Source organism: Rhinoderma darwinii, chromosome 2, assembly GCF_050947455.1.
Source record: "Rhinoderma darwinii isolate aRhiDar2 chromosome 2, aRhiDar2.hap1, whole genome shotgun sequence".
Taxonomy (NCBI): domain Eukaryota; kingdom Metazoa; phylum Chordata; class Amphibia; order Anura; family Rhinodermatidae; genus Rhinoderma; species Rhinoderma darwinii.
The window spans coordinates 90,110,915-90,125,003 of record NC_134688.1 but is presented as its reverse complement, the minus strand read 5'-3'; positions in this window follow the sequence as shown (position 1 = coordinate 90,125,003).

Here is a 14,089-nt window from a genome sequence, read left to right as displayed (position 1 = left end):
ATCTCGGATGAACCAATGCAACTCGGGGCCTCCGTGTCGCCCCAACAACGTAGAGAGCTCTGCAGGCAGAATGGTCTCTGCTTCTACTGTGGGGATGACAAGCATCAAGTGAACAACTGTCCAAGGCGTAAGAATAAGCAGCCAGAGAGACTTCCACGCCTAAGTGACCATCGGGGAGGTCGCTTGGGCGCACAGGTATTTCCCGTAAATATGAAACCTAATAAGATCTTGCTTCCCTTTCAGGTCTCTTTTGAGGGTAGGTCTGCCACCGGCAGTGCCTTTGTGGATTCAGGGTCTTCTGCTAATATTATGTCTGTGGAATTTGCTATGTCTCTAGCTATGCCATTGTTTGATTTGCCTAAACCTGTCCCGGTAGTGGGTATCGACTCCATTCCACTTGCTAATGGTTGTTTTACGCAGCATACCCCTGTTTTTGAACTCATTGTTGGCTCCATTCATTTGGAGCAGTGCTCTGTACTGGTGATGCAGTGATTATCGTCCTATTTGGTTTTAGGCCTTCCCTGGCTGCAGATGCATAATCCCACGTTTAACTGGAATAATGGGGATCTTACCAAATGGGGTAATGAATGCATGACGTCCTGTTTTTCTGTTAATTTTATTTCTCCCCCTGAGGAGGTAAACACTCTACCTTAGTTTATTCAGGACTTCGCTGATGTTTTTTCTAAAAAGGCCTCCGAAGTGTTACCTCCTGATAGAGAATACGATTGTGCTATCGATTTGGTACCAGGGGCTAAGCTCCCTAAGGGTAGGATTTTTAATCTCTCCTCCCGAACGTGAGGCCATGAGAGAATATATCCAGGAAAGCCTGGCCAAGGGTTACATTCGCCCCTCTACTTCTCCGGTAGGTGCTGGCTTCTTCTTCGTAGGGAAGAAGGATGGTGATCTTAGGCGGGCATCGATTACCGAAACTTGAATAAGGTCACTGTAAGGAACCAGTATCCCCTTCCTTTGATTCCTGATCTCTTCAATCAGGTTCAGGGGGCCCAATGGTTCTCTAAGTTTGATCTTCGGGGGGCTTATAACCTTATCCGAGTCAGAGAAGGGGATGAGTGGAAGACTGCATTTAACACGCCCGAAGGTCATTTCGAATACCTCGTCATGCCCTTTGGGTTGTGTAATGCTCCCGCGGTCTTCCAGAATTTCACAAATGAGATTTTAAGAGACTACCTGGGGGTATTTCTTGTAGTGTACCTTGATGACATACTTGTGTTTTAAAAAGGACTGGTCTTCCCACATTGAGCATGTCAGGAAGGTGCTCCAGGCCCTTCGGAAAAAACAACTCTTTGCTAAATCAAAAAAATGTGTGTTTGGGGTGCAGGAGATACAATTTTTGGGTCAAATATTCACTCCTAATGAATTCCGCATGGACCCTGCCAAGGTTCATGCTGTGGCTAAATGGGTCCAACCTGCCTCCCTGAAGGCGTTACAGTTCTTCCTGGGGTTTGCTAATTATTAGGAGATTTATTACTACGTTCTCGGTCATCGCTAAGCCTCTTACGGATCTTACTCGCAAAGGTGCTGATCTCCTCCACTGGCCTCCGGAGGCGGACCAGGCTTTTGAGATCATTAAGAAGTGCTTTATCTCTGCCCCAGTGCTGATTCAGCCTAACCAAATGGAGCCATTCATCGTGGAGGTTGACGCCTCCGAGGTGGGAGTGGGTGCGGTCTTGTCCCAGGGTACCAGGTCCCTCACCCATCTCCGTCCCTGTGCCTACTTCTCCAAGAAGTTCTCGCCCACTGAGAGTAACTATGACGTGGACAACTGCGAACTCTTAGCCATTAAATGGCCATTTGAAGAGTGGCGCCACTTCTTGGAGGGGGCTAGGCACCAGGTAACTGTCCTTACCGACCACAAGAATCTGATTTTCCTAGAATCTGCCGGAGGCTTAACCCGAGACAAGTTCGATGGGCGTTGTTTTTTACTAGATTTAACTTTGTTGTCACCTATAGGGCTGGGTCTATAAATATTAAAGCTGACGCACTGTGTCGTAGCTTCATGGCCAGCCCTCCTTCGGAGGAAGATCCTGCTTGTGTTTTGCCCTCAGGTATAATCATATCCTCTGTTGATTCTGACTTAGTCTCCGAAATTGCGGCTGATCAAGGTTCAGCTCCCGGGAAACTTCCTGAGAACAAGCTGTTTTTTCCCCTGCAATTCCGACTAAGGGTACTCAAGGAAAATCATGACTCTGGCCACCCAGGCATCCTGGGTACCAAGCACCTCATTGCTAGAAACTATTGGTGGCATGGGTTGCCTAAAGACGTTAAGACCTATGTCGCCGCTTGTGAAATTTGTGCTAGGTCCGAGACCTTGGACCCATATCTCCCTGGATTTTATCACCGATCTGCCTCCATCTCAAGGCAAGTCGTTAGTGTAGGTTGTAGTAGACCGCTTTAGTAAGATGTGCCACTTTGTGCCCCTCAAGAAACTACCCAATGCCAAGACGTTAGCTACCTTGTTTGTCAAACACATCCTGCGTCTCCATGGGGTTCCTGTCAATATTGTTTCTGACAGAGGGGTACAATTTGTTTCATTGTTTTGGAGAGCTTTCTGTAACAATTTGGAGATTGATCTGTCCTTCTCCTCGGCCTTCCATCCTGAAACTAATGGCCAAACTGAGAGGTCTCTAGAACAATATTTAAGGTGTTTTATCTCCGACTGTCAATATATTGGGTCTCCTTCATTCCCCTCGCCGAATTTTCCCTTAATAACCGAGTCAGTAACTCGTCGGGGGTCTCTCCCTTTTTTCTGTAATTTTGGGTTTAATCCACGGTTCTCCTCCATTTCACCTGGTCGTTCCAACAATCCTGAGGTAGATGTAGTTCATCGGGAACTGTGCACAGTCTGGGCCCAGGTTCAGAAGAACCTAGAGGCGTCCCAGAGCATCCAAAAGACTCAGGCAGATAGAAGACGTTCTGCTAACCCCTTGTTTGTGGTCGGGGATCTGGTATGGCTATCTTCCAAAAAATTTGTGTCTTAAAGTTCCGTCCCAAAAATTTGCTCCCCAGTATATAGGGCCGTACAAGGTCATTGAGGTCCTTAACCCTGTCTCCTTCTGGTTGGAGTTACCGCAGTCTTTTCAAATACACGACGTGTTTCATGCCTCCCTCCTGAAACGCTGCTCCCCGTCCTTGGCTACCTCGAGGCAACCTCCGGTCCCTGTTCTCACCCCTGAAGGGGTAGAAATCGAGGTGGCCAAGATTGTGGATAGCAGGATGGTCCAAGGCTCCCTCCAGTACCTGGTCCATTGGAGAGGATACGGGCCTGAGGAGAGGACTTGGGTACCTGCCCGGGATGTTCACGCTGGGGTATTGCTCAGGAGGTTCCATCTTCGGTTCCCCAATAAGCCAGGTCCACCTAGGAAGGGTCCAGTGGCCCCTCATAAAAGGGGGGTACTGTAAAGGATCTGCCAGACACAGCTTCTGTGTTGACGCCCGTGATTAATCAGTCTGCATCTGCTCCTAGGTCTGATAGAGTGACTCCATCTGCTACCGCTCAGGCTGGTAGGCTGAGGAGTGGGAGAACCTATCACAGCCTGGCCAGAAGGAGCTAGCTCCCACCCTCTGTCTATTTATACCTTCATTTTCTGCTCTTCCTTTGCATGTGATTCTGTCTGGTTTCCTGGCTCTGCTGTTCCTGCTAGTACTATTGACCTCTGCTTCATTGACCCTGGCTTTACTGACTACTCTCCTGCTCTGTGTTTGGTACCTCGTACACTCCTGGTTTGACTCGGCTCATTCACTACACTTGTTGCTCACGGTGTTGCCGTGGGCAACTGCCCCATTTCCCGTAGCTTCAGTGTACCCTTGTCTGTTTGTCTCTCGTGCACGTAGGCAGGGACTGAGTGGTGGGTAGATTAGGGCTCACCTGTCTGTCTCCATACCCCGTCCATTACAGTGTTGAATGAAGACATTTGCCAGTCAAGGAGCAGAAGGTAGGCCTGCCAGCGGAATAAAATATGCCATCTTCGATAACTGGTCCACCACCACCCAGACCGTATTGCATCCTGCTGAGGGAGGAAGATCTGTGACAAAGTCTATTGCAATATGCTGCCAGGGGATGTTGGGCATAGGCAGAGGTTGCAGCAGACCGGCAGGCTTGGAGTGAGCAAACTTGTTAGAAGCACACACAGTGCAGAAAGAGACAAAGTCCACAATACCTTTGGGCAGCGTGGGCCACCATAAATGACAAGCAATCAGATCTCAAGTCTTGCGAACACCCGCGTGCCCAGCCAGTTTGGAGCTGTGTCCCCAGCGAAGAATTCTCCTCCTGTCTGCCAACCGAACAAAAGTCCTCCACGGAGGGATGTCTCTAACTTGCAGGCGATTAGCAGTAATAATGCAGGACGGGTCTATGATACATTGAGGGGTCTCCACAGTACCTTCTCTTTCAAATGACCTGGACAGGGAATAGGCCCTCACATTTTTGTTAGCGGGATGGTGGTTCAGCAAAAATTGTAAACGGGTGAAGAACAGCGACCACCTGGCTTGGCGGGGGTTTAGCCGTTGAGCCGACTGGAGATAGGTGAGGTTCTTGTGGTCGGTGTATATCAGGATGAGGTGAGCTGAGCCCTCTAGCAGATGTCTCCAGAGCCAATTTGATGGCTAGTAACTCCCGATCCCCAATAGAGTAAATGCGCTCTGTGGGGGAAGAAAGTTTTGAGTAATAGCCACACACTGCTGCCTTTCCTTTGAAGCTTCTCTGGAACAGAAGTGCACCTGCACCAACAGAGGAAGCGTCCAAATCCAACGAGAACTGATGAGACACGTCAGGATGATGGAGGATTGAGGCACAAGTGAAGGCACTCTTGAGGCTATTAAATGCTGATTCTGCCTCTGGAGTCCACACCTTGGCGTTCATACCTTTCTTGGTAAGGGTGGAGATGGGGGCCGTCAGTGATGAGAAGTTTGGGATAAACTGCAGGTAGAAGTTGGTGAATCCCCAAAAAACGCTGCATGGACCGCAGGTCCTGAGGACGTGGCCATTCCAGGATGGACTTTACTTCCTCAGGATCCATCCTGAAACCCTGATCCGAGATGATGTAGCCCAGGAAGGACAGAGATTTTTTTTTCAAAAATGCACTTCTCCAGCTTGGCATACAGATGATTCTCCCTTAATCACATCAGAACTTGACTGACATGCCTCCAATGTGTCGTCGGATCTGGAGAGAAGATCAAAATATCATCGAGATGGACCACAACACAGACATAGAGGAGATCTCGGAAGATATCTTTGACGAATTCCTGGAAGACCGCAGGAGCGTTACACAAACCGAAGGGCATCACCATGTATTTGTAATGCCCGTCTCGAGTGTTTGCCGTCTTCCACTCGTCACCTTGATGGATTCTGATCAAATTGTAAGCCCCATGCAAGTCTAGTTTACAGAAAATCAGTTTCTCCTCTTATACAATCAAATAGTTCAGATATTAGTGGCAACGGGTATTTATTCTTAACCGTGATCTGGTTGTGACCATGGTAGTCAATACAGGGTCGAAGAGATCCGTCTTTCTTTTTAACAAAGAAGAACCTGGCTGGGGAGGAGGATTTTCATATGAAACCCCTCTCCAGATTCTCCTTGACACAGGTTGACGTGGACTGAGTCTCTGGCAAGGAGAGAGGATATACCCATCCACGAAGAGGTGAAGCATTAGGAACCAGTTCAATCGGACAGTCGTACGCCTGGTGTGGGGGAAGCATCTCAGCCTCCTTCTTGCTGAAAACGTCTGCAAACTGCGCATAATGAGTAGGTAATCCCGTTAACTACTGAGACAGAGGAGACTGGACAGGATGGATCTGTAGCAGGCAGCGGTGGAAACATTTGGGGCCCCATGGGAGAACTTCTCCGGAATTCCAGTCCAGGACTCGGGCATGGAGCCGGAGCCAAGGCAGGCCAGCAAAACAGGATTGACGGCTTTAGGCAAGACGGGGCAAGTAATCTGCTCGGTATGAATGGCTCCCACTTGGAGCTTCAGTGGCTTGGTCTCGGACACGATAGGATCGGGCAGAGGAAGTCCATTCACCGAGGCAACAGCCAGGGGTGTCCCCAAGGAAACCGTCGGCAACTGGAGATGATCCGCTAGATCCTGTTGGATAAAGTTTGCTGAGGACCCGGAGTCCAGGTAGGCAGAAACCTGGTGCGTCTTCTCATCGGACACTATGGTCGCGGGAATGGACAATTTTGTAGAGAGTTTCTCATTTAGCGCCATTCCGCCTAGGGTTGTCTCCCCAATTTTTTGGCTTCTGGGGACACAAATGCACAAAATGGCCTCCTAGGCTGCAATATAGACACAGTACCAAAGTGCATCTGCGTTTTTTCTCCTGGACTGACAATTTGAACTGGTCCACCTGCATAGGCACCCCTGGTGGAACTGATGAGGGCAGCAGGGATTGCAGAAAAGTAAGAGCCAGCCTAGAGAATCTTCAATCCCGGCGAACCTCTTGGGACCACTCCCGGATCCTCGTGACAATCCAGGTAGGCTAGAAGAATGAGGTCATCCAGGGTAGGTGGCAGATCACGAGTGGAAAGCTTGTAAGAAACACTGTAAGTCACGGGTCTCTGGTCCGTGACGTTCCCAAATGGGTTTCGCCCATGCCAGGGCCTTGCCAGTAAGGAGTGTAAGGATAGAGGCCTTTGCATGTAGTCTGAAGTGGATCTGGCATTGGTTCAGAAATCGCCTACAGGTCCTCGTGTTTCCGCCATAGCGAGGAGGTAGTGGCAGGGAGAATCGGGAGTCTGTACTGGTACTGACAAGAGGTGTGGCAGGAGGAACAGCAGGAGCAACAGGAACAGGTGCCGTGATGACTGCAGCTTGCGCATCCAGCCGAAGTGCAATGGTGTTCACCGCCTGGAGGAGTTGGTCCTGTCATGACTGAAGGTCTCGCATGTCTGTCTGCATGACTTGTGATGTCATCATGGTCTTGGGTTGACCAGCGGAGTCCATGGCCTGAGCGTACTGTCACGATCTGTGGGTATGTGGACCCACTAGGCCGACCCACCGTAGCAGGATAGCAGCTGGCCAAACAACAGTCTCAGGCAAGAACTGAACGGGCAGCACTCTTTTTATAGTCCAGGTTGATTAGGGCTGATTAGTGATATTTTTCATGTGCACACACCCTAGAGGATACTGCGGAGCGGGGCGGAAATGAGTGCTGGCAACTGCTAGGAAGGAAATGCAGGCCAGCACTCAGGAGTCTGCGGTCTTGGCCATCGAGGGGTGAGTAGGTTGATGAGCCGCGACTGCGGATGTTACAGCTAGTACATCAATACAGCACCAGAACCAAGCCCAGCACATAAATACAGCACCAGAACAAAGCCCAGTACATATATACAGCATTACAGTACTGATCAGTCACAGGTAGAATAAATATTTACAGTTAGTGACGCGCAGGTAACGTCTTCTCAGATTTGAGTCATTCTTTTTTTCTTTTGTTTTCCTTCTGGTCCAGACCTGCATGATGACGCAAGCCTGGCCACGACCCATTTCTGCAGAGTGTGCCGCTCAGAAGTCTTCGGCTGCTCACTTTTCCAACATTTCCGCATCTATAAACAAAGATAAAATTCTCATGGTGCCACACTCTATGCCCATGAATATAATAGTATCATACACTGTGACCCTGAATATAATAGTGCTACACACTGTGACCCTGAATATAATAGTGCCATACACTGTGCCCCTAAATATAATAGTACCATACACTGTGCCCCTGAAAATAATAGTACCATACACTGTGCCCATGAATAAAATTGTGTCAAACACTGTAAAGTAAAGCACAACACACACATGGCCGGCCTTAGCTATGTTCAACCAGTTCGGTCGCACAGGGCGCCAGCCGCCACACGGCAAGAGGGGCGCAAGCGGGTGTGTGTATCCCCGCGCCGTTGCAACTACCAGCGGGGATACACACACTAACTGAAGTCGCCTTTCCACCCAGGCCCTTCTTCACTTAGTGGCCGTCGCTACCGCTGTAGCAGCCATAGCGGCTGCTAGCAGTGACACCGAGCATGGGGGCGGTGGCGCCGCTAGCAGCCGCTGCGGCTGCTATAGCGGTAGCGACGGCACTATAGCAGAGCAGCGAGATATCTCCCTGCTCTGCTGTCTACTAGCGCCACTGTAGCTCCCTGAAGGAGCGGAATCCCCGTGTGGCCGGGGATTCCGCTCCTGCAGCGCTTCTTGATGTTTCTGTCCATATATGGACAGTGACATCAGGGGAAACTCCTGAAGCGGAATCCCCGGTCACAGCATTGCAGACTCTATGACCGGGGATTCCACTCCAGTAGAAGCCAATGACGTCATGGACACAGACGACAGAAGCTTCTCCTGGAGTGGAATCGACGGTCATAGCGTCTGCAACGCTGTGACCGGGGATTCCGCTTCAGGAGTTTTCCCTGATGTCACTGTCCATATATGACAGAGGCATCAAGCAGCGCTCCAGGAGCGGAATCCCCTGGCCACACGGGGATTCCGCTCCTTCTGTGAGCTACAGTGGTGCTATCTTTACTGGAAGGGGGGGTTACTATCTAGAGGGGGGCTGTGGGCTGTGTGGCACTACCTACAAAGGACAACTGTGCAGGAGCACACAAAATACCCAACTTTCCCGGGTATAAAAAAAAAGTGTGGAAATAAACTAAGATATAACTTTTATTTAATCTAGCTAAAAGGATTAATCCTTTACTCAGACTAAATAAAAGTTATATCTTAGTTTATTTCCACACATTTATTTAATAGCAGGGAAAGCTGGGTATTTTGTGTGCTCCTGCACAGTTGTACTTTTCTTAATGTCTATTGCCCGCCAGCTATCAGGGTCATTTCGTAGTCCTTGCACTACCTAAATGGGGGATGTGGGCTGTGTGGCACTACCAACAAGGGGGCTGTGTGGCACTACCAACCAGGGGGCAGTGGGCTGTGTGGCACTACCAACCAGGGGGCAGTGGGCTGTGTGGCACTACCAACCAGGGGGCTTTGGGGCACTACCAATAAGGGGGCTATGGGGCACTACCAACCAGTGGGCTGTGTGGCACTACCAACCAGGGGGCTGTGGGGCACTACCAACCAGGGGGCTGTGGGGCACTACCAACAAGGGGGCTGTGGGGCACTACCAACCAGGGGCTGTGGGCTGTGTGGCACTCCCTACCAGGGGGTCTTTGCGGCACTCCCTACAGGGGGCTGTGCGGCACTCCCTACAGGGAGCTGTGCGGCCCTCCTTACCGGGGGCTGTGCAGCCCTCCCTACAGGGGGGCTGTGTGGCCCACTCTACAGAGGGCTGTGTGGCGCTATCTACAAGGGGGCTGTGTCGCACTATCTACAAGGGGGATGTGTGGTGCTACCTACAAGGGGGCTGTGTGGCGCTACCTACAAGGGGGCTGCCTGGCGCTACCTACAAGGGGGCTGCCTGGCGCTACCCACAAGGGGGCTGTCTGGTGCTACCCACAAGGGGGCTGTGTGGCGCTACCTACAAGTGGGCTGTCTGGCGCTACCTACAAGGGGCTGCGTGGCGCTACCTACAAGGGGCTGTGTGGCGCTACCTACAGGGGGAATCTGTGAGTGGGGGGCTGATGGTCATTTTACTATGAGTGGGGGGCTGATGGTCTTCAAGTGGTTTCCACCTCTGACCTCCAATTGAAATTAATAGGAGGCAGAAAATACCTGCGGCGCCCGTTTGGAGCTTTTTTTTTCCCAGCGTCTTTTGCATTAGCTTCAACAGCTTAAGAAAAAACAAAAAAAGGTCACCCAACGCTGTCAGTTGCTGAAGGAATTTTGAGGCAGATTTTTTTTTGCCTTACAAAAAACGTGTGTGAACATACCCTAGGAGTGTAGTGCTTGTTCTTAGCAGTTTTCTGTCTTTCTCAAAACAATTTTTGGTAGGGGGGCCCTGATGAAATGTTGTTTTTCCAGTGCTGCCTCGAGTCCGAAAAGGTTGGGAAATTCTGTACTAGGCTACAGGGTCCCATCATGGAGAAGCTCAGTTCGTCATGGGAACGGGGCCTAGGTGAGTACAATTTTTGTTTTTGTTTGGGGGCACTGTCTACAAGGGGGAGGTGAGGGGACTGTATGGCACGATCTACAAGGGGGAGGTGGGGGACTGTATGGCACTGTCTACAAGGGGAAGGTGGGGGACTTTATGGCACTGTCTACAAGGGGGAGGTGGTGGACTGTATGGCACTGTTTACAAGGGGAAGGTGGGGGACTGTATGGCACGATCTACAAAAAGGAGGTGGGGAATTATGGCACTGTCTACAGGGAGGCTGTATGGCAAAATCTACAGGGGGGCACTATACTGTGTGGGGGCCACTAAGCAGACATTATACTGTGTAGGGGTACTACAGATGGCATAATACTGTGGGCACAATTAGAGGGCAAAATACTGTGTCCTTGAAGGGGTTGTAATATATTATATTATTAAATATTATTCTTATACTGTATGGGGGCGCTAGAGGGGCATTATAATTTTTTTATGGGACATTTTTTTTTTAATGATGGGGTGGGAAGCCGAAAGATCATTTCGCACAGGGCACCATCTATCCTAGGGCCGGCCCTGCGCACACACACACATTTCTGCCTCCGAGTGGTGGGGACTGGGTCCCTACAGATTTTTATCTGTTGTGGACCCGCTCCCTGCCCTTCGGAGACAGACATTAAAATCCTTGGATTCCGGAAGCGTTTTTGCCCTAATTTGGGAAAGCCTGTTTTATATCCCTTTATGTTTTGGAAGTGATCTTGTCGGTTTGGCATTTGGGTGGGGGTTGCGTGGATCCTTAAGGGCCGGCTGTGTAACAGCGTCCCGTGATTTTTCCACGCACCAACCAGCGAACTAATTTTCCTTTTATAAATACTTTTTTTCTCTGGATAAATTGATAGGTCCTATGGATGTTCTCTGCCCCTGGGTGATGGGGACTCGGTCCCTCCGGAAATATTCTCGGGGTTGGACCCACTCCCTGTCACCCGGGTACAGAGGATGCCTTGCCTGATTTTCGGCAGATAAAAATTAGCGGGACACTATCATATTACTGTAATAAATAGGTACTTTATGGGCTTAATGCTTTATGGACAGTCCGTTGACAGGTGCAGCGTCAAATTAGTGTTATACCATCTGAAATGCAACATGGATCTCTCATCATTTATTTAATTTTTTGGATTTTTTATTTATTTTTATTTATTTTTTTATTTTATTTTCTTATTTATTATTTATATAATTTTCTGTTATATTTTATTTATTATAGACACTGCTGATCACTAATGGGTTTGTTAGGGATAAATGAATTTTTCTTAATCCAAAAAATGGGAATTTACTTGCAATGTACTGTGTGTATATGTTTTGGTATTTTATATATATATATATATGTATATTCCCGGATAGAAATGTATGATGAAATACTGAGGGGAATCTATAAATATGGACAAAACATGTGTATAATTGGACGTTTTGGATTTGAATCATTGGATTCTATGAGTACTTAAAGGGGTTGTCCCAAGTTGACTCAAATTTTTTTTTTATACATTCTAAGCAGGAAATGAATTTTAAAACATTTGGTGTTAAAAAAAAATTAAAATTCATTTCCTAAGTGCCTTTTTTTTACACTTGATAACTCAGCAAGTGCTGGTTATCTTTTCTAAAAAGGGGCGTGAGCGGCTCGATGTCAATCAAGCCGCTCCGCTCTGCAGTGTGCGCGCTCCCGATGTTGCTAGATACTGTAGTTCTAGCAACATCGGGAGAATGTTCGTCTCAAGCGGGCATGGTAAGCCCGATTGAGACGAACTTACCGTGAATGTCAACTACACTACACTACACTACACTACACTCACCCCGTTTCGGCAAGCCACTTTTCCCTCCCCCACCCTGTCACTACATTTTTGTATCCGCCGCACCGGTGCTGCATCAGCACCCGGCGAACAACTAAAAATATATAAAATAAAATAATAATCACCTAAGACGTTCTAACGGCGCTCTGAACGGTCCCGTCACTTGCCATCTTCCTTCTTCTTGGCGCCGCTCGCATTCATACGGTAGTAACAATGCGTTGTGGCGCAGATGACGTAATCATATCAGGCCCACGTGATTACTTCATCTGCGCCCACCGCTCTGTTATTGTGAATGGGAGAAGAAAAGTGACTGGACCGTTCAGCTCTTCGTGGGAACGTCTTAGGTGAGTTTATTTTTGTATGTATGTTGGTATGTATGTATGTATGTATGTATGTATGTATGTATATGTTTTCTTGTATGTATGTTGTCATGTTTGTATGTGTATATGTGCATGTATGTGTATATGTGCATGTATGTTTGCATGTATGTATGTTTTCATGTATGTATGTTTGCAAGTATGTATGTTTGCATGTATGTATGTTTGCATGTATGTATGTTTGCTTGTATGTATGTTTGCTTGTATGTATGTTTGCTTGTATGTTTGCTTGTATGTATGTTTGCATATTTGTATGTGTATATGTGCATGTATGTGTATATGTGCATGTATTTTTGCTTGTATGTATGTATGCTTGCTTGTATGTATGTTTGCATGTATGTATGTTTGCTTGTATGTTTGCTTGTATGTATGTTTGCTTGTAGGTATGTATGTTTGCTTGTATGTATGTATGTATATGTTTTCATGTATGTATGTTTGCATGTATGTATGTTTGCATATATGTATGTTTGCTTGTATGTTTGCTTGTATGTATGTTTGCTTGTATGTATGTTTGCATGTATGTATGCATATACGTATGTTTGCTTGTATGTATGTTTGCTTGTATGTATGTATGTTTGCATGTTTGTATGTGTATATGTGCATGTATGTGTATATGTGCATGTATGTTTGCTTGTATGTATGTTTGCTTGTATGTATGTATGTATGCTTGCTTGCTTGTATGTATGTATGTTTGCATGTATGTATGTTTGCTTGTATGTTTGCTTGTATGTTTGCTTGTATGTATGTTTGCTTGTATGTATGTATGTATGTTTGTATGTGCATGTATGTGTATATGTGCATGTATGTTTGCATGTATGTATGTTTGCATGTATGTATGTTTTCATGTATGTATGTTTGCATGTATGTATGTTTTCTTGTATGTATGTTTTCTTATATGTATGTTGTCATGTTTGTATGTTTTCATGTATGTGTTTTCATGTATGTATGTTGTCATGTTTGTATGTGTATATGTGCATGTATGTATGTTTTCATGTATGTATGTTTGCATGTATGTATGTATGTTGTCATGTTTGTATGTGTATGTTTTCATGTATGTGTTTTCATGTAGGTATGTTTGCATGTATGTATGTTTGTATGTATGTTTTCATGTATGTATGTATGTATGTTGTCATGTTTGTATGTGTATACGTGCATGTATGTTTGCATGTATGTATGTTTGTTTGTATATATGTCTGTATGGCCATGTATGATACTGTCTGCTGGCGCCCTGTATCTAAGCCAACTTTGCCGCAGGCTTCTATACATGGTATAACAGTCAGTATCACACATGAAAGTGAAAGTAAGCCTACGACATGTTTTATTTCATTTTTTTTAAAAATATTTTTGATTTTTTACAGGTTTGGTGTTTGGACTACGTCGGTTTCGAGGACTACTTAGATGACGCTTTTTTTTTTCATCAATAAAATGGTTAATGAGGGTTGTGTTGGGGGTGCTTTATTTCAATAAAATATTTTATCTATATCTTTGTCTTTTCTTTTCAAGTTTTATTACTATCACTTTAGTAATGGCCGCTGTCTGAGTGACAGCGTCCATTATTAAGGCGGTACTTAGTGTTAGCCGGTGCAGAGGCTAGCACTAACCACCATTATTACCCCGGTACCCACCACCACCAGGGGTGCCGGGAAGAGCTGGGTACGATCCAGTACCCGACCATCTGTTGTGATGGTAGGGCTCTGGGGCGGCCGCAGGCTGGTATTATGAGGCTGGAAAGGGCCAAAAACAGTGGACCTTCCCACCCTTGTAATGCTAGGCTGCTGCTGCTGTGTTGTATCTGGCTGGTTATAAAAATGGGGGGGACCCCACGTCATTTTTTTTTATTATTTATTTATTATTTTTATTAAAAAGACATGGGGTTCCACCCAATTTATCATAAC